Source organism: Rattus norvegicus, chromosome 7 (assembly GCF_036323735.1).
Source record: "Rattus norvegicus strain BN/NHsdMcwi chromosome 7, GRCr8, whole genome shotgun sequence".
NCBI classification, from domain to species: Eukaryota; Metazoa; Chordata; class Mammalia; order Rodentia; family Muridae; genus Rattus; species Rattus norvegicus.
Window position 1 is genome coordinate 110,147,338 of NC_086025.1, and position 18,628 is coordinate 110,165,965.

The 18,628-nt window shown below is 45.4% G+C and overlaps 1 long non-coding RNA gene across 1 annotated transcript; it reads left to right on the forward strand.

Annotated features, from left to right (window-relative positions):
* Window positions 1-6,171: 6,171 nt before the first annotated feature.
* Window positions 6,172-12,094, forward strand: LOC134479929 (uncharacterized). Its single transcript, XR_010053861.1, has 2 exons — window positions 6,172-9,616; window positions 10,370-12,094. It is a non-coding gene; the product is annotated as an uncharacterized LOC134479929 (long non-coding RNA).
* The last annotated feature ends 6,534 nt before the right edge of the window (window positions 12,095-18,628 follow it).

The window sequence follows — 18,628 nt, forward strand, 5'->3', positions numbered from 1 at the left end:
TACCCTGCCCTTGTGCCTGGTCAGCACCCTTGCCTGGGGCCCCACCCTCCTCTGGCTTCCTGAGGCTAGACAATGGTAGAGCTGCCTCCCGGCTCCCTTTCTTGGCTTCCTCAGGCAGTGACCACAGCCTCTGCCTTATGCTCACGTGCGGATCTGTGCAAGGAGCACTATGTCCAAGGACCACGGGGCAGCATGGCCCTTTAGATCTGTATGGTCTCCTGGAGAGAAGGGAGTGGGTCCTCCAGATCCTGGCCGGCCTGTGCTAGGAGTGATTTGAGGAAGCCACTACCCTTTGAAGTTCTAGTTCCTTCCTGTCCTGCCACAGAAAAACCTGGGCAAGGGTCAAAATAACACAGGGTGGAAAACAACAGATCGAAGATGAAGTAAGGCTGCCTACCAAGTCTATAGGTATCCATGAGAGACAGATAATCCACCATCCAGGTCTCTGAGTCCTGCCCTGGGCTGGGAGAGTGTTGGAGGGCTCCCCACAGGAGGGTAGCTGCTGACACAGGACTTCTTGTCCCAGAAGGCAGTCCCTTGAGTGCTGAGCCACACTGCAAGGTTTTCTGTGTCACCACCATGTCCCCTTGGTTCCTAGAAATCAGAAAAGGGCCATCCACGGGTAGCCTCTTTTCTAGATGTGAGATAGCCTGTGATGCAGAGGTAAGGCTTGTCTTTTTTGGACAGAATGACTAACATTAATGTCTTCGCCTTCCTGGATTCTCTGCCCACTGAGCCTCCAGTAGCTACGGGTTCTGATGTAATCGTAGATGTTAACAATCTTTCAACCCTGCTCAGAGACTCAACCTGATTTGGAGACACTGGACGATCCTTTAAGGGTCACCACACTTGAATTCTGAGGGCCTCCCCAATTTCTGTGATGCTGGAAGAAAAGGGGTGTGGAATGTTAGCAGTTCCAAGAAATAGCTGCTTTGCCCCCCACCCCACGCCCACCCCATCTTACCTCCAAGGGAACCATTTGCCACAGTGCTCACAGAGCTTCCGGGGTCGGGAATCTAGTGTTCATTGTCTTTTTCTCTCCCTTCCTTTCCCCTCTACCCCTCCTGTCTGTAGGTCCCTTCTCTTTTTTTCCCTTCCCCCTTTCTCTCCTTGATAAGATTTCAAGAAGCCCAGGGTGGCTTCAAACTTACCCTGTATCTGAGGAGCCTCCTGTCTTTCCCTGAGTTCTAAGACGTCAGATGACCACTGTGCCAGTCTCTTCAGTGCTCGGGACTGAATTCGGGGCATTGTATATGTTAGACAAGCAGTCTAAGGGGTTGGGGATTTAGCTCAGTGGTAGAGCAATTGCCTAGCAACCGCAAGGCCCTGGGTTCGGGTCCCCAGCTCCGAAAAAAAGAAAAAAAAAAAAAAAAAAAAAAGACAAGCAGTCTGAGTACTGCACTACACTGCACATCGTCCTTAGCCCTTTGTGGATATTTTCCTCTGCAATTCTTTTTATTCTCCTCATTGATTCGAACTGCAAGAGCAGGACTGGGGTGCAGCCCAGCGGTAGAGTACTTGTGTAGAGAACATGCAAGCCTCTGGGTTCAGCCTCCAGCACTGCAAGGCAAAAGCAAAACACAACTGTATAGGAAGGACAGAAATGATGGGCTTGGGGAGTGCCTAATGGGTCCAAAGTTTGCCTTGTAAGACGAAAGAGTGGACTGCATGGCCATCAGGTAGTCACACAACATTCAGAATATTTTTTAAGCCACTGCCCTAAACTTTGAAAGTGATTTATTCCCAGCACCTGGAAGGCAGAGGCAAGTGGGTCTCTGTTTAAGCCATATCTGATCTACACAGGTCTAGGATACCCAGGGCTGCATAGAGAGATCCTGTCTCAAAAATAAAACAAAGTAGCTCAGTGGTAGAGCGCTTGCCTAGGAAGCGCAAGGCCCTGGGTTCGGTCCCCAGCTCCGAAAAAAAGAACAAAAAAAAAAAAAATAAAATAAAATAAAATAAAACAAAGTCGAGAAAAAGATAGTACAGTTTGTGTTGTTGTTGTTGTTGTTGTTGTTGTTGTTGTTGTGAGACAATCTCCTGTAGTCCAAGCTGATCTTTTTTGTTTGTTTGCGAGCTAGAGAAAGGTCTCACTATGTAGACCATGCTGGCTTAGGACTCACAGAGATCTGTCTCTGCTTCAGTGCTGGGATCAAAGGCATGCACCACCAGACTTTGTAAAAGAATTATCTTGTGCTATCAAATACTTAGGAATGAAAGAACGCAGTGGATGGTGGCGTTCTCCTCAAAGGAACCTGGCAGAGTATGAGGGCCATGCCTGTTAAAACTGGAAATTTACACGTTCTAGGTCTTCGACTACTTGACCTGATTTTGCGTATGTTGAAAACCCAACATAATAAGCCAGGCAGTGGTGGGGCACACTTTTAATCCCAGCAACTGGGAGACAGAGGCAGCCAGATCTCTGAGTTCAAGGCCAGTGTAGTCTATACAGTGAGTTCCAGGACAGACAGGGCTACACAGAGAAACATTGTCTAAAAACAGAGTCAAAAAATAAAAAAGAATGTGTTGAGCAGAAAAATACAAATACTACAAAACAGTAATTGATTTATGATTTAACATGTAATTGTTATTTGTATGAAAGTTACGGATATTTTAAGTTTTTCACTTTTTAAAAAAATTTCCTACATTTGTTGCCTGGTGCCTACAAAGGCATGAGTCATCTCTTTGGCCTCTGTGTGACAGTCATGAAAGAACGATGAGATAGAGACCTATAGGAGAAAAGTTTCTGTATATTGTTGAATTAATAGGAACAGAAATCATATTTTGCAGGGCATGGTGGCACAGTGCTTGAACCCCAGCAGTTGGGAGACAGAAGCAAGTGGATGTCTGTGAATTCAAGAATTCAAGCCCAGCTCTGTCTACATAGTGAATTACAGGCTAACCAGAAATACTCAGAGAGAACCTGACACATACGCACGCACGCGCGCGCGCGCACACACACACACACACACACACACACACACACACACACACATATACATATCTATCTTAAGACGTTAAGTTTAGTCCAGAAGTTTCATTTTTTTTTTTTTTTTTTTTTTTTTGGAGCTGAGGACCGAACCCAGGGCCTTGCACTTACTAGGCAAGCGCTCTACCACTGAGCTAAATCCCCAACCCCGAAAGTAACTTTTAAAATGTAGAAAAAACTACAAAGAATTAAAATGGTGCAGTTGAACCAGATGTGTGGCACATTCTCCTAATCCTGTCACTCATCAGGCCCTGGAGCTATAGGCGAGACCCTCCCTCACAGAGAAACAACTAAGCAAAACACAGAGTTGGAAACAGCCAGTCAGCATACAAGACAGTACCGGGAGACCAGATGTAAGGGACACATCCTCACAGGGAGGGCTCTCCCAGTTATTAGCTATACTAAGTGTAAATGGACCCTGTACCCTAGCTAGACTAACACAACGCCCTTCCCACCGGGCATATGCAATACCTCCAGAATAGACTGCCAGGCCGTGGGATGGGCCTCACTAAGTTTAGATACAGATTGGATTCCTAGAAAGATCAGTACAAGGAGTACAAGTCAGGTTGAATCCATCTTGAAGCCCACACCCATGTCCTCGGGTGTGTCTTTTTATCCTTCCTGCTTCTCTTTTTTTTTTTTTTAAAGATTTATTCATTTATTATATAAGTACACTCCAGCTGTCTTCAGGCACACCAGAAGAGGGCATCGGATCTCATTACAGATGGTTGTGAGCCACCATGTGGTTGCTGGGAATTGAACTCAGGACCTCTGGAAGAGTAGTCGGGTGCTCTTTTTTTTTTAAAAAAGATTTATTTATTTATTTTGTATGTGAGTACACTGTTGCTATCTTCAGACACACCAGAAGAGGGCATCAGATCTCATTACAGATGGTTGTGAGCCGCCATGTGGTTGCTGGGATTTGAACTCAGGACCTCAGGAAGAGCAGTCGGTGCTCTTAACCACTGAGCCATCTCTCCAGCCCAGTCGGGTGCTCTTAACTGCTGAGCCATCTCTCCAGCCCCCTTCCTACTTCTCTTAACCTTTGCGCTTAGTAGGGCTTATATTTAAAGTATTCATTAAACCCCAATTCTACTTAAAACAACAAAAACCAGAAGAAACAAAAAAATCCCAGACCGCCTTCTCCAGGGCCTACCCAGGTAAGTGTAGACCTCACCCCTCCTTAAGGAAACTTATTTTCTTGTAATGGATGGAGATCATTACACACAACCACAAACCAATGAAAATGCAGAGTGTGGAGTTCAATCCCAATGGATACATATACAATGGAACTCTTCACCTAAGGCTAAGGGAACACTGCAGATTGTTGTGAGCTACTACATGGTCCTCGGAGCCAAACCCAGGTCCTCTGTAAGAGTGGCAAATGCTCCAGCCCTATGAGATCCTTTTGTGAAAGTCAGGAAGGTGTTCAAACTGGCATAAGGATATCATATGGGTCAGCAGTTTCATTCTCAAACCATGTAACTGAGGGTTGAGAATAGAGCCCTTACATTTATGTTCAACAACTTGAAGGATGGTTTAGCTATTAGGAGCACTGACTGCTCTTCCAGAGGTCCTGAGTTCAATTCCCAGCAACCACATGGTGGCTCACAACCATCTGTAATGAGATCTGATGCCCTCTTCTGGTGTGTCTGAAGACAGCTACAGTGTACTCATGGATATAAAATAGATCTTTTTTTTTTTTTTTTTTTTGGTTCTTTTTTTCGGAGCTGGGGACCGAACCCAGGGCCTTGAGCTTCCTAGGCAAGCGCTCTACCACTGAGCTAAATCCCCAACCCCTATAAAATAGATCTTAAAAAAAAATTAGGTCTTACCGTGTAGCCCAGGCTGGCCTTGAATTTGCAATCTGTAGTCCTCTACCTCCTGAGTGCTGGGATTTAAAAGTTTGCACCACCATACTTGGCCTCCTTAACATTTGACAGTGGGACAGGACATTTGTATCAATGAAAGGCCTGTTAGATAAAGCTCTTGCCATATATGTGCTGGCAAGTGTTTTGCCAACTTGACACAAGTCAGAGTCATCTGAGAAAGAACTTCAGTTCAGAAAATGCCCCCACCAGACTGGCCAGTAGGACATTTTTGTGATTGGTGTGGGAGAGGCAAGCTCACTTTGATTGATTGATGTGGGAGGGGCCAACTCACTTTGCTTGGTTGTGATCCTGGGTAGGTGGTTCTGAATGGAGGTAAGAAAGCAGGTTGAGCAAGCCAATCCTCCATAGCTTCTGCTTAGTGCCTGCCTCCAGGTTCTTGCCCTGACTTCTCTGGGATGATGGACTGTAAGCTGGGAGGTGAAATAAGCCCTTCCCCCCCACCACAAGTTTCTCTTGGTCGGTGTGTTTTATCACAGCAGTTGAAACCTAACAGAGACATATAAATGCACGCACACTGGAGAGATGGCTCAGTGGATAAACTCCCCACCAAGCCTAGGGACTTGAGTTCAATCTCTGGGACCCACAAGTTGACCCAAACTTCAGTCCCCATGACACACACTCCCCTATACGAGATAAAATGTAATTTTGAAGAAAATTAAAGCTGGGCCTAGTGTCACCCACCCTTAATCCCAACACGTGGGAGATAGAGATCATGTTTGTCTGCAGCAAACTCTTTTCCTTTTATGGAGGGCTGGGGAGATGGCTTAGCAGTTGGTCGTAGGGTCATAGTTCTTTATGGTGGAAAATGCTTGAGCAGCATCCTGAGGGGAGGAAGTGGTTATGATAATAAGTGGACAGCAGAATTATGACATCACATGGAGACGAGAGAGCTGCAGTGGGGAGAGACTGTGCACTGGTGGTAGCGGTAATAATTGGTATCCCTGAGACAATGCCATTCAAAGCTTAATGGAAGAATCCAGTTGAATCAGGTTATGAGAGGGGCAAGAAGAGAATGCCAGAGAGTAGGAGCTACCAGAAAGCAACAAGTTAAGAAGACCATAGGGGCTGGGGATTTAGCTCAGTGGTAGAGCGCTTACCTAGGAAGCGCAAGGCCCTGGGTTCGGTCCCCAGCTCCGAAAAAAAAGAACCAAAAAAAAAAAAAAAAAAAGAAGACCATGGCCTTCGACAGACAGTGACAAGAAATAAGTAGCTGTGGGGACTGGCCACAGAACTGGGAGATGGTGAAATGCAAAACAGGGTTTTGTTGTTTGTTTTTTCCTTCCCTTCTTTTTTTTTTTTTTTTTTTTTTGGTTCTTTTTTTCGGAGCTGGGGACCGAACCCAGGGCCTTGCGCTTCCTAGGTAAGCGCTCTACCACTGAGCTAAATCCCCATCCCTTTTCCTTCCCTTCTTTGTTATTGTGAGGCAAGATCTCATGTAACCCAGGCTGGCCTCAAACTTAGTATGTAGCCCAGTTAACTTCGAGCCCCTGAGCTTTAGCTTCTCAGAGCTGGAATTAGAGCTATATGCTACCGCGGGCTGGCTCACAATGGTTAAAAATGAAACCACAGTGGGACTTCAGAAGGACAGATAGGTCTAAAGAGAATGATTGTAAAGATGAGAGGAAACTAAGCCAGGAGAGGAGCAGTGCTGGGGTGAGTCATTAAAGACAACGTTGTGATTCAAGGTATCCAGGCATATTCTAAGTCTCTCTGAAAGTGTAGGTCTAGGATAAATATCCTAAACTGAGCTTGGTCTGACAGGATGTCCCCGGAATAAGAGAAACCTGGTAGAATTATATCCTAGAACTTCGAAGATGAGAGAAAGAATCTTGGCTACCCGTTAAGGACTGGTGGTGTTCAGGGCTAGGTTTTACCTGGCTCTCACTGGAATAGGAAGCAGACATATCTCAGAGTGACAGGTGTATGGTCTTACTGACAGACAGGTGAACCGGTGGTGACAGGCCCATAGTGGCTGACTGCAATTGGAGACATGAGGACTAGATCAAGTCTGGCCCAAGCAGCTTCAAGGGGCCTTTATCTCTAGATGCAGTCCCCCAAGATGATATAAGGGGCAATCCCAAGAGGATGTCAGCCCCATGGGGTTCTGCTCGTCCTACTAGCCAGGGATTGTCCTGCTCTAGAGTGACATGTTGAATCTAGCAAGAGGTCTGCCTGAAGCAAGGACCTACTGTAAAGGGCTTTGAGGGACTGGGTGTGGTGGAGGATTTTAAAAGTTCAGTTGGAAGAAGCGTGGGCCAAGTCTTGAATCAAATGAGAAACCTCTCAAGGATTAGATTAATCTTCTCCATCTTTCCAGAGAACAGAAGGTGCTGGGCCGCATGGGGATAATACTTCATTAAAGTGTTTCACATTCTCTGTGTGGCACCGGAAGTTAAGCCAGACTGGATATTGAGAGTGAGGAAAGCCTGTAATCCTAGCACTGCAGAGGCAGAGGCAGGAGGATCACTACAAATTGGAGGAGACTGCCCTGCCTCAGAAAATTCAAAGAGGGTACTGGGGAGAGGAAGTACAGAAGAAGGAAGTAAAAGAAAGGTGGGTGCGGGGACAGAGTGAGGGAGGAGAAATCAAGCAAAAACAGCCAGGCCATTCTCACACAGTTGGGACTGAGGGAGCTCAAAACAAGAAATCATGTATTTTCTGAGGACAGTGGTTATATCTCAGACCCACTCTGTGTTACTGATGCTTCTATCTATCTGATTCAGGTATTTTCTAGAGCTATTAGACGTTTGAGACATTTACACGTGATATGTGTTAAATTTACTCGCCAGTCTTCCTCCAGCAGGGTTCCCTCATGCTGAATAGGCCACAGAAGGCTTGAGGGTCTGGGATCCTCAGGTTGACAACATGAAGGACCAACTTTAGAATCAGACCACAAGGTGGGGCTAGAGGGACGGCTCAGCGGTTAAGAGCATTTGCTGCTCAGGCAGAGGACCCAGCTTTGGTTTCTAGCATCCATGATCCAGAAGGTGGCTCACAACCATCAGTTACTCCTGTTCCCGGGGGAGGGGAGGATTCTATCCCCCTACCTCTGACCTCTCAGGCATCATCAGACACGCATACGATATGCATACATACATAAAGGCAAAATAGTCATACACAAAAAATGAACACACATTAAGAGGGACAGAAGGGTTGGCAAGATGATCCAATGGTAAAAGCGCTTTGTCACCAAGCCGGATGACCTGACTTCCGTCCCCCGGTTCCACAAGGTTAAGGAGAGAACAGAGTCTTAGGAGTTGCGTGTCATAGGCACATGGGATAAAAAAAAAGAGAGAAAGGGGCTGGAGAGATGGCTCAGCGGTTAAGAGCACCCAACTGCTCTTCCAGAGGTCATGAGTTCAATTCCCAGCAACCACATGGTGGCTCACAACTATCTATAAAGAGATCAGATGCCCTCTTCTGATGTATCTGAAGATAGCTACAGTGTACTTATATATAATAAATGAATAAATCTTTGAAAAAAAAGAGAGAAAAAGGAAGGAAGGAAGGAAGGAAAGAAAGAACGAACGAAAGAACTAGCCAGGCAGTGGTGATGTGCACCTTTAATCTCAGCTCTCAGGAGGCAGAGACAGGCAGATCACTGAGTTTGAGAGCAGTCTGGTCCACACAGAGAAATCTTGTCTCAAAAAACAAAAACAAAATATCAAAAGAAAAGAAAGAAAGAGACCACAGGTCTGGGAGATTGATAGGCGTGTAAAGAGGAATTCAATTAGAAGTTGGAGGGCCCGGGTCCCCAAATTCATGGCTTGATGAAACTGTTAAGGCTTTCTTCTCACTGGGGAGATTCCAGGAGCAGCAGGTTGCTGGGCTTTGTTTATCCATCCCTCTGGGGTGGCTTTGAAACCCTGATATAAAGCCCAAGAGAGTCCTGGGGAGTGGGACGTGTTGTAGAGGAAGGATTGGGAACTAAGGCAGCTTGTAATGGGAGTCAAACAGCCTGTCCAGCCTGCTGATTTGCTGGGCGCTCCACTGAGAAGTGTCAGAATAGTCTTCTTGGTGGCTTTGCAGTGTGTAAGAGCTCCCCGAGTTGGAATCCAGATGGCATCTAGTAAGGTTGGAATCTCAGGGGCATATTTAAGAGGGTATTATGGGCAATGAAGAACTCCCCTCTCTCCAGGTGGCTGCATGGGCAGAAGCATGCCTAAATGCTGTCTCATTCGTGCCCCTAGCTGGAGAGCTCTAGTGAGAGCAATGACTTCTCTCTGGGGGCTGATATACCATTACCCACAAAGCACCCATGTTTTATCACCTTTGTGAAATTCACTGTTGTATTCTCAAAAAGTCTCTGTCCTACCTGCATAAATCCACTTCCGTGTGTGAATGAAGTAGCCTCGGAAAGAGGATCATCCCGTAGGGCTCATCTATTACTGCAGGTGACATGGAGACTCTCCACACAGAAAAGCTGCAGAGTCCTCAGGATTAGCATCTGGTGAGCTCCGGGGCTTGTTTTATTTTATTTTGTTTTTTGCTCTTTTGAGACAGGGTTTCTCTGTGTAGGCCTGGCTATCCTGAAACTCTCTCTGTAGACCAGGCTGGCCTCAAACTCAGAAATCCCCCTGCCTCTGCCTCCCGAGTGCTGGGACTAAAGTCTGGTACCGCCACCACCTGGTGAGCTCCGAGGTTTGTAAAAGAAGAGCTGCACCCTGCTCTCTAAGAGGAAGTCCATCATGCTGAGACTCTGGGGGCCCTGTGGAAGCCATCTGACTCTTGAGAGGTAAGCACTGTCCTGGGATAGAACTTGAATCCCAGTACTGGGGAGGCAGAGGCAAGCTTGAGGCCCAATCTGGTCTACATGATGAGTTACAAGTCGTCCAGGCTACACAGTGCAACCTTGTCTTGAAAGGGGGATGAGGGAGGGAACAAGAGCTAGAGAGACCTTAAGTGGATCTGAAGTTTAGATATGCTGCCTCTAGCTAGGAGGGGAATGAGACAGTTACACAGGACCACAGGGGAATAACAGAAATTCGTCTACTGTAGAGGTTAGGAGGCACGCAGAGTGGGTGGTTGAGGCTTGCCGTCAGTACCAGTGAGGAGGACTGAGTACTGGAATGTTGACAAGAGAGGGTGGTCATGACAGAAAAAACAAACAAACCCTGATCCTTGTACTAATAAGGAATATAATTTGGGATCTGGAGAAATGGCTCAGCATTTAAAGAATGCTTTCTGCTTAATGCAGAGGACCAAATTACAATTCTCCCCCTCACTGGGCAGCCTACAATCACTTGTAACTACAGCTTCAAACCTCTGGCTTCAGTAGGCACCTGCTCTGATGGGACACCCACATGCTGGCACATGAATACACATAGGTAATTAAAAATAAATCTTAAAGGAAAGAACGTAACTTTGATTCTTGTAATATCTAGGGAGGAAGTAGAAGAGCGCACACAACCCCGGGGCCTCTAGTTACTCTGAGGGGACTTCCTTCTTTGCTGGGGTCCTTATGGTCCTGGAATTTGTCCTTTTTCAGATTCAACTGTGTGAGGTCGTCAGATATGAGCCGGCCTTCCCTCATACGAGAAAAAGGACATTATTGCTTCCAAGGGTTTCGCTCTTTGGTGACTGGACTTGACCCCAGAAGAGTCTCAGAAGCTTTGGACTCTGCCAGCAGAAATATCAGCTGATCAATAACCGGAAAGAATTCTTTGACCTGAGGCCGTTAGTGCCTGCAGACTGAACTGGGTGGGCACTAGATGGCGCTCTAGAATTTCCTGAGACAGAAGAGCGGATTAGTGTGACCATAAACTGAATCCGTTATCTCTTTTCTGGCTTTCAGGGTCTCTGCTTAGTTATTAAAAAAAACCTTGAAAGTGTGGAGTGTTGGTGGCCCACGCCTTTAATCCCATCACTCGGGAGGCAGAGGCGGTTGGGGCTCTGTGAGCTAGGGCTGTACAGAGAAACCCTGTTTCAACAAAACAAATACCTCTAAAGCTGTCTTAATAAAGTACGGAAGGGATTTTAGGGTTCTTGATCTAGCTATTTGTCTGAGGTAGGATCTCACTATGTAGCTCTACTGGCCGGGAATTCACAGAGATCCACCTACCTCTGCCTCTTGAATGCTGGGATTGAAGATATGCACCGCTGTACTATACCTGGCCCAATCTGTCCTTTTGTTTGTTTTTGTTTGTTTTCCGGAGCTGAGGACCGAACCCAGGGCCTTGGGCTTGCTAGGCAAGCGCTCTACCACTGAGCTAAATCCCCAACCCTGTTTATTTGTTTTTTGAGATAAGGTTTCTCTGTGTAATCCAGGATGTCCTGGAACTCACTCTGTAGACCAGGCTGGCCTCAAACTCACAAAGATCTGCCTGCCTCTGCTTCCTGAATGCTGGGGTTAAAGGTGTGTGCCCGTCACCGCCACAGTCACCACCACCCTCTGGTTTTGATTTTTTTTTTTATTTTTTATTATTATTTTGTTTTTTGGTTCTTTTTTTCGGAGCTGGGGACCGAACCCAGGGCCTTGCGCTTCCTAGGTAAGCGCTCTACCACTGAGCTAAATCCCCAGCCCCTTGATTTTTTTTATTTTTATTTTTTATTTTTTTAAAGTTTTTTTTTAAAGATTTATTTATTCATTTATTATATATGAGTACCCTGTAGCTGTCTTCAGATACACCAGAAGAGGGCATCGGATCTCTTTACAGATGGTTGTGAGCCACCATGTGGTTGCTGGGAATTGAACTCAGGACCTGGAAGAGCAGACAGTGCTCTTAACCACTGAGCCATCTCTCCAGCCCAATTTTAAAAAAAAAAAAAATTTATTTGTTATGTTTACAGCATTCTGCCTGCATGTATGCCTGTAGGCCAGAGAGGGCACCAGATCTTATTACAGATGGTTGTGAGCCACCATGTGGTTGCTGGGAATTGAACTCAGGACCTCTGGAAGAGCAGACAGTGCTCTTAACCACTGAACCATCTCTCCAGCCCTCCGTTTTTGATTTTTAAAAATTTGATTTTGTATGTATATGCCCTTTGTGTATGCCTGGTACCCACAGAAGCCAGAAGCTGAGTGACAAACCACCAAGAACTGGAGTCACTATGCCAGCATGATGTAGATTTGGGGGAAGGAAGCTGCCCTGGGGAGGCAGAGGGAGGTATTTTTCTCCTCTGGTTCAAGTGAGTCAGATTTTGTGGTTCTCTTGGGATGGGAACAGGGATAAGCGGGGAGTGGATATGTCTTGATAAAGATATTTTTATTATATTTACTTATTTATTTTGTGAGGAAGGATATACATGTGTGTGTGTGTGTGTGTGCGCACGCGCACGCGCACATGCCATGGTGCACATGTAGAACAACTCTCAGGAGAGTATCATCTCCTTCTACCATGTAGGTCCCAAAAAATTGAACTCCAGATCATCAGGCTGGGCAGCAAGTCTCTACCCATTGGGCCACCTTGCCAGTTTGCTGGGGAAGATTTTTTGTTTTGTTTTTTATTTTTTTGTTGTTGTTGTTATTGTTGTTGCTTGGTGGTGGTGGTGCTTTATTTATTTATTTTTCCAACTAGAAAATAATACCCTGGGCTGGAGAGATGGCTCAGTGGTTAAGAGCACCGACTGCTCTTCCAGAGGTCCTGAGTTCAAATCCCAGCAACCACATGGTGGCTCACAACCATCTGTAATGGGATCTGATGCCCTCTTCTGGTGTATCTGAGGACAGCTACAGTGTACTTATATATAATGAATAAATAAATAAATCTTTAAAAAAAAAAAAAAAAAAAATAATACCCTAACGGACTGGTTGTGAAAGGACACCACAACGTCACTGGGTTCCCCATAGTCAGTCTGGAGCATGTGCTGTTGGGCTAGAACAGAGTTTAGCCTTAGGTGGGCATCTGTGTACTAGCAGGTTTAAAAGTCATTGAGGAGGACACACTCCCCCTCATTATTAACTGCTAATAAAGCCAGGACTGAGACTGCAGGACCTAAGAAGAGAAGTGATATTCTGAACTTCCTGAAAGATAAGATTGCTGTCTGGCCAGAGGCTTTCTGATAAAGAACTCCTCAGACCTTTGTGTCTTTCCTTAACAGGTAATCTAAAGGGCCTGTCAATCACCTGGGTAGAGAAGGCTCCATAGGAAAGTTCTGTAGACTTTAAGTAGTATAAAACCTTCCTAAATAGATCTGTGGGCGCAATGGTTTCCCCGGCTTGTCCGTTCTCACCCCTGAGGGTGGTTTTTTCACAATGAGGCCTTCGAGCACAGTCCAGTTTCACCCTGTGAGAGTATCTTCCCCTACAGAAGTCTCTTGGCCATTGTTCACGCTTCCCCTCGAGCGTGTCCCATTTTATTTTGTCATAAACCCTGAGCACAAGGAGTAGTGAGCAGGTGAAGACCAGAGAAAGTGGCAGTGATGCCTTCGCCTTCTGACGTCCCTGCTTGGCTACCGTTTGCTTTCCTGTACAGCCCTTTGTCACAGGTCTGAGACTTAACAACACGGTGTGGACCCTCCTCTCTGGGGATGAGACTATGAAATGTCCTGCTTCACCTGCTTCCGTCTTCTCTCAGTGTTTGCGCGTCTGCATTTGGCGACAGGATAGATCTTATTTTCTTACTTGGAGGAAAAAATGTTTCCTATATTTGTTCTTGTTCTACTTGTATCTGTCTCCTGTTAAATAAACACGAACCAAGACTAAGGTGCGTTTTTCAAAAGGGTGGCAGATATGCTTATGCAATATCTTTATTTATTCTTTAATTTTGTTTTTTCAAGACAGAGTTTCTCTGTGTAGTCCTGGAACTCGCTGTGTAGATCAGGTTGGCCTCGGACTCAGAGATCTGCCTGCCTTTGCCTCCCCAGTGCTGGGATTCAAGGTGTATGCCACTATACCCAGATAATGTTTTATATCTTTAAAACAACTATCTGTGGGGCTGGAGAGATGGCTCAGTGGTTAAGAGCACGGACTGCTCTTCCAGAGGTCCTGAGTTCAATTCCCAGCAACCACATGGTGGCTCATCAACCATCTGTAACGGGATCCAATGCCCTCTTCTGGTGTGTCTGAAGACAGCTACAGTGTGCTCTCATACATAAAATAAATAAATCTTAAAAAAAAAAAGTGTGGGGCCTGAGGTCAGCATTAAGCATACTTCCTAGTACTCCCAGGATCCAGGTTTGGTTCCTAGCACCTATGTCTGGTGGCCTGCAACTACCTCTAACTCTGTCTCCAGGGGCTCTAACACTCCTTTCTGGCCTCTGAAGGCATCTGCACACACAGGACACACATTCACACACACACACAACTTTTTAAATAAATTAAAACTATCTTGTGTGTGTGCGTGCGTGTGTGTGTGTGTGTGTGTGTGTGTGTGTGTGAGCACAGAGGTTAGAGGGCAACTTTGGGGCATCAGGTCTCTCCTTCTGCCATAGGTTCCATGAACTGAGCTCAGGTCGTCAAGCTTGACCAGCAGTTCCTTTTACACACTGAGTTAATATGCTGGTTCCACATAATGTTTTCTGAGCATTCCTATTGCCATGTGATAAAGTCATATTCCTTACATTAGCTCTTCCAGAGAGTTCAATTCCCAGCACCCGTATGGTGGCTTAGGACCATCTATAAGGAGATCTGGCCCCCTCTTCTGGCATGAAGGTGTGCACGTGCCACAGCAGTGATACATTAAATAAATAATAAAAAAAAAAAAGGCCTGTTGAAATTTGGCAACCTCAAGGGATAGTTTGGTTTTTTTTTTCCTTCTGCAGCAAAGCGTTTATTGTATCTTGAAGAGGAGAGACCAAGGGATAGTTTTAGATCTCACGCCACGCCCAGAGGAAACAGAATAACAAATAAATGCTCTATCTGTCCATAAAGTGCTCATTAGGGGGAAATGCCAAAATATCAACACTCCCTTAAAACTCCTTGCCCTCAGTGTGGCAAGACAGGAAACTAGACGGCTCACAGCCTCAAGAATCAAAGGAATGTGCCAAAAAACATTAGTTCCAAATAGTATCCCTGGGTGAGTAGGCCCTAGGTTCCAGGTGACCTCTGGTCACCACTGATGGAAAAGGGCTTTAAATAAATCTTTTTCCTTTTTCTTTCTGAATATTTTATTTTAATTAATTTTTATTTTTCTATCCTCTTCCCTTTGTTTTCATTTATTCACTTTACTTGTGGCTCACTGCCCCTCCTTCTGCTCACCCTTCTCACAATCCTCCCCCACAACCCCCTAAATAAATCTTGAAATCCTTATGGTCTCTCTTCAGCGTGAGGTGCACTGCGATCCATCAGAGAATTACAGAGAAGCCCGAGGCACTGGGCCACGCAGCTGATGCTGGCAGGATCTCCTCATCTAGGTGGTTTTAGGGTTGAAAAGTTACAGGTAGTTGGCTTCGTGACAGAGCCCATGGTCACAAGAGGAGACAATCTCAAGACTCAGGAGATTCACTAGATAAGACTACGCATCCCGAGCCAATCGAATGTGGGGAGGGAGCTATGATAGACAAGAGGGCAAAGGTGGTAACACTGGAGCCCAGCCTGTGGGGGAAATGGTAGACTAACATTAGCAGATTTACTTCGTTCCAAGTCTGCTGTCTGAGCTCCTGCTGTCATAACATCAGGGTGTACAGGCAGAGCCGACCAATCATGAAGTGTGATAAAAGCTATAGAAAGAAAGGAGAGGGGCTGGAGAGATGGCTCAGCGGTTAAGAGCCTGGACTGCTCTGCCAGAGGTCCTGAGTTCAAATCCCAGCAACTGCATGACGGTTCACAACAATCTGTAAGGAGATCTGATGCCTTCTTCTGGTGTGTCTGAAGACAGCGACAGTGTACTTATATATAATAAATAAATAAGGGGTTGGGGATTTAGCTCAGTGGTAGACCATTTGCCTAGCAAGCACAAGGCCCTGGGTTCTGTCCTCAGCTACGAAACATAAATAAATAAATAAATAAATAAATAAATAAATAAATAAATAAATAAATAAATGTCCTTTAAAAAGAAAAGAAAAGGAAGGAGAGGCTTGGTTTAGGCAGACCATGAGTTACTGGAGTGTTGGTCAGATTCATTTGTCTTCTGGTTAAAGAATTAAAAGGAAGGAAAAAATCTCAGCATAACGGGCAGCAGTTGACAGATTGTGAACACAGCAAACAGGGATAGTTCCTAAAGGAGTTGAAAAAAAAGCTTTTCCGCTTGAGAAGACATACACACAGCAGGCACCCAGAGAGAAAGACTCTCCACCAAACAGGGGTGCTCAGGAAGCCACCACCCAGCTTTTCTTTGAGGGCTTTGTGGGTTTTTTGTTTTGTTTTGTTTTGTTTTGTTTGTTTGTTTTTTTCTGGATGTAGAAATGTCTTTTTTTTTTAATTTTTATTAGATATATTTCTTTACTTACATTGAGGACTGTGTTTTTTTAAAAAGGTCTTTGAAGGGTCTTTGTCCCCTGATTTGGGGTTGATCAGCTTGAAGAAAGACAGGATGGCTCTTTGGCCAACAAGTGTTGTGTAAGCATTGCCTAATCTGACTTGAACTTGTTGAACCAGCCAGTCAACACTAGGGTCTCCTGGAAGAAGAAGAGGCCTACGGGGGCTTTGTTTTAAGATCTCAGGCTTTGACTATGTCAGGAGGAGGAAGTTTGCCACCTTTATTACCCAGCCACGTATTTACTACCTTTTACCTAGGTAACTGTTTCCTACCCACTGCCTGTCAGGGAGTCTGGTCAATTCCCAATCCCTCGGATGGACATCAGGTCCCTGTGAGTGAACAGGAGGGTGACCAGACGGCACTTCTGCAGGGCATGACTTCATTCTCAAAATGGAGTCTCTTGGGGCAAACAGTCTGAGAAACCACTGCTTTACATGACGTGGAATACCTCAGAGGAGGGCATGTCCTGATCTCCACTGACTTCAATATCCTAGAAAGATCAAGTATGCTAATCAGATCCCAAAGTTATCCATTAAAATAAAAAGTCTTTCCAGGAGCTGGTGAGAGGGCTCAGTGGGTAAAAAATATCTCTGGAACTCCACAAAGTTGTCCTCTGACCTCCACACCCCACAGCACAAGAACTTCCATATAGTCCCATTCGTACAATAACAATAAATTAAAAAAAAAAAAAGCCTTGCCAGGAGACTTTACCTGGAGATGAGTCAAGTACTCATCTTACCTCATCCTACCTCACATTACCCACACTCCTCTCCTCCCACCCACAGGGCCTGTGGAAACTCGGTCTAAGCCCTTACATGCATTATGGGTACCCTTCTCTAGATTTAGTGGTGTCTGTATATGACAAAGCCCAACTTTTTTTTTAAGGTTTATTTATTTATTTATTGTATTATGTGAGTAAACTGTCGCTGTCACTGTCTTCAGACACACCAGAAGAGGGCATAGGATCCCATCACAGATGGTTGTGAGCCACCATGTGGTTGCTGGGATTTGAACTCAGGACCTTTGGAAGAGAAGCCAGTGCTTTTTTTTTTTTTTTTCTTTTTTTCGGAGCTGGGGACCGAACCCAGGGTCTTGCGCTTCCTAGGTAAGCGCTCTACCACTGAGCTAAATCCCCAGCCCCCGAAGCCAGTGCTCTTAACCACTGAGCCATCTCTCCAGCCCCTAACAAAGCCCAATCTTTAACCTCTATAATTAGTAAATCACAACAAAGTGTTGTTGGGTTACAAAGATCACAGAATGCATGGGAAAAACAAGACAATCCTTTCAACTGGTGAAATGGGTGTTAATTAAAATACATGGGTGAGGCCAGGCATGGTGTAGCATGCTCTTGATCCCGGTGCTCAGGAGGCTGATCCAGAGGCAAGAGGTACTCACTCTGTAAGTACAAGCCCAGTTTGGTCTATACAGTGAGCTCCAGCCCAGGCTGGAAACCATGAAGCACAGACTGATGGAAAGATTTATCAATACGAATTGAGACCTCAGTGGTTCAGGAGCGCATTCAAATCATACAAGGAGGGGTTGGGGATTTAGCTCAGCGGTAGAGTACTTGGCTAGCAAACGCAAGGCCCTGGGTTCGGTCCCCAGCTCCAGAAAAAAAAAAGAAGAAGAAGAAAAAAAAAAGCAAATCATACAAGGAAAGCCAGACCTGTAGACTTATCTATGAAGCACATCACAGTGTGACACCATGAGATCCTGCTCAAACAGAGAAAGAAAATATATATATGTATATGGGGTAGGAGGAGGTCAGGGATAACAATTAACTCCTTCTGAAAGAGGCCAGTTCATGACACCGACCTTTAAACCCAGCACTCAGGAGGCAGGGGCAGTCGGTCTCTGAGTTTCAGGACAGCCAGGGGCTACACAGTGAAATACTGTCTCAAAGAAACAAAACAAAACAACAACAAAAAGCCATTTCTTGGGACTGGAGAGATGGTTCAGTGGCTAAGGGGACTGTTTACTTTTCCAGAGGACCCAGTTTCTGTTCCTGGCAGTCATGTAGTAGGCTTACAACTCTCCGAAATACCAGTTCCAGAGACAAGATGTCTTTTTCCAGCTTCTGTGGGCACCAGGCATGCATGTGGCACACACGCATACAGGCCAGATACTCATGCATGTCAAATAAATCAATTAGAGCTGTGCTTATTGTGTGTCCTTGACTCTGCCCAGCCTTTTATTTCTGCCTTTTATAGCCAAGATAAAAAACCCTTAGATTGCTTTGCTAATTTATCCCTGTTGTGACTGGAAATGTTTTCCACTGGTACAATCATCTAGTTTCTCTTTCATTCCACGGGACCAAATGATCTCATTTGATCAAGGTTAGGGACTATGTGTGTGTTCTTGATAGCTCTGCTAATAGCCGATCTGCTCTT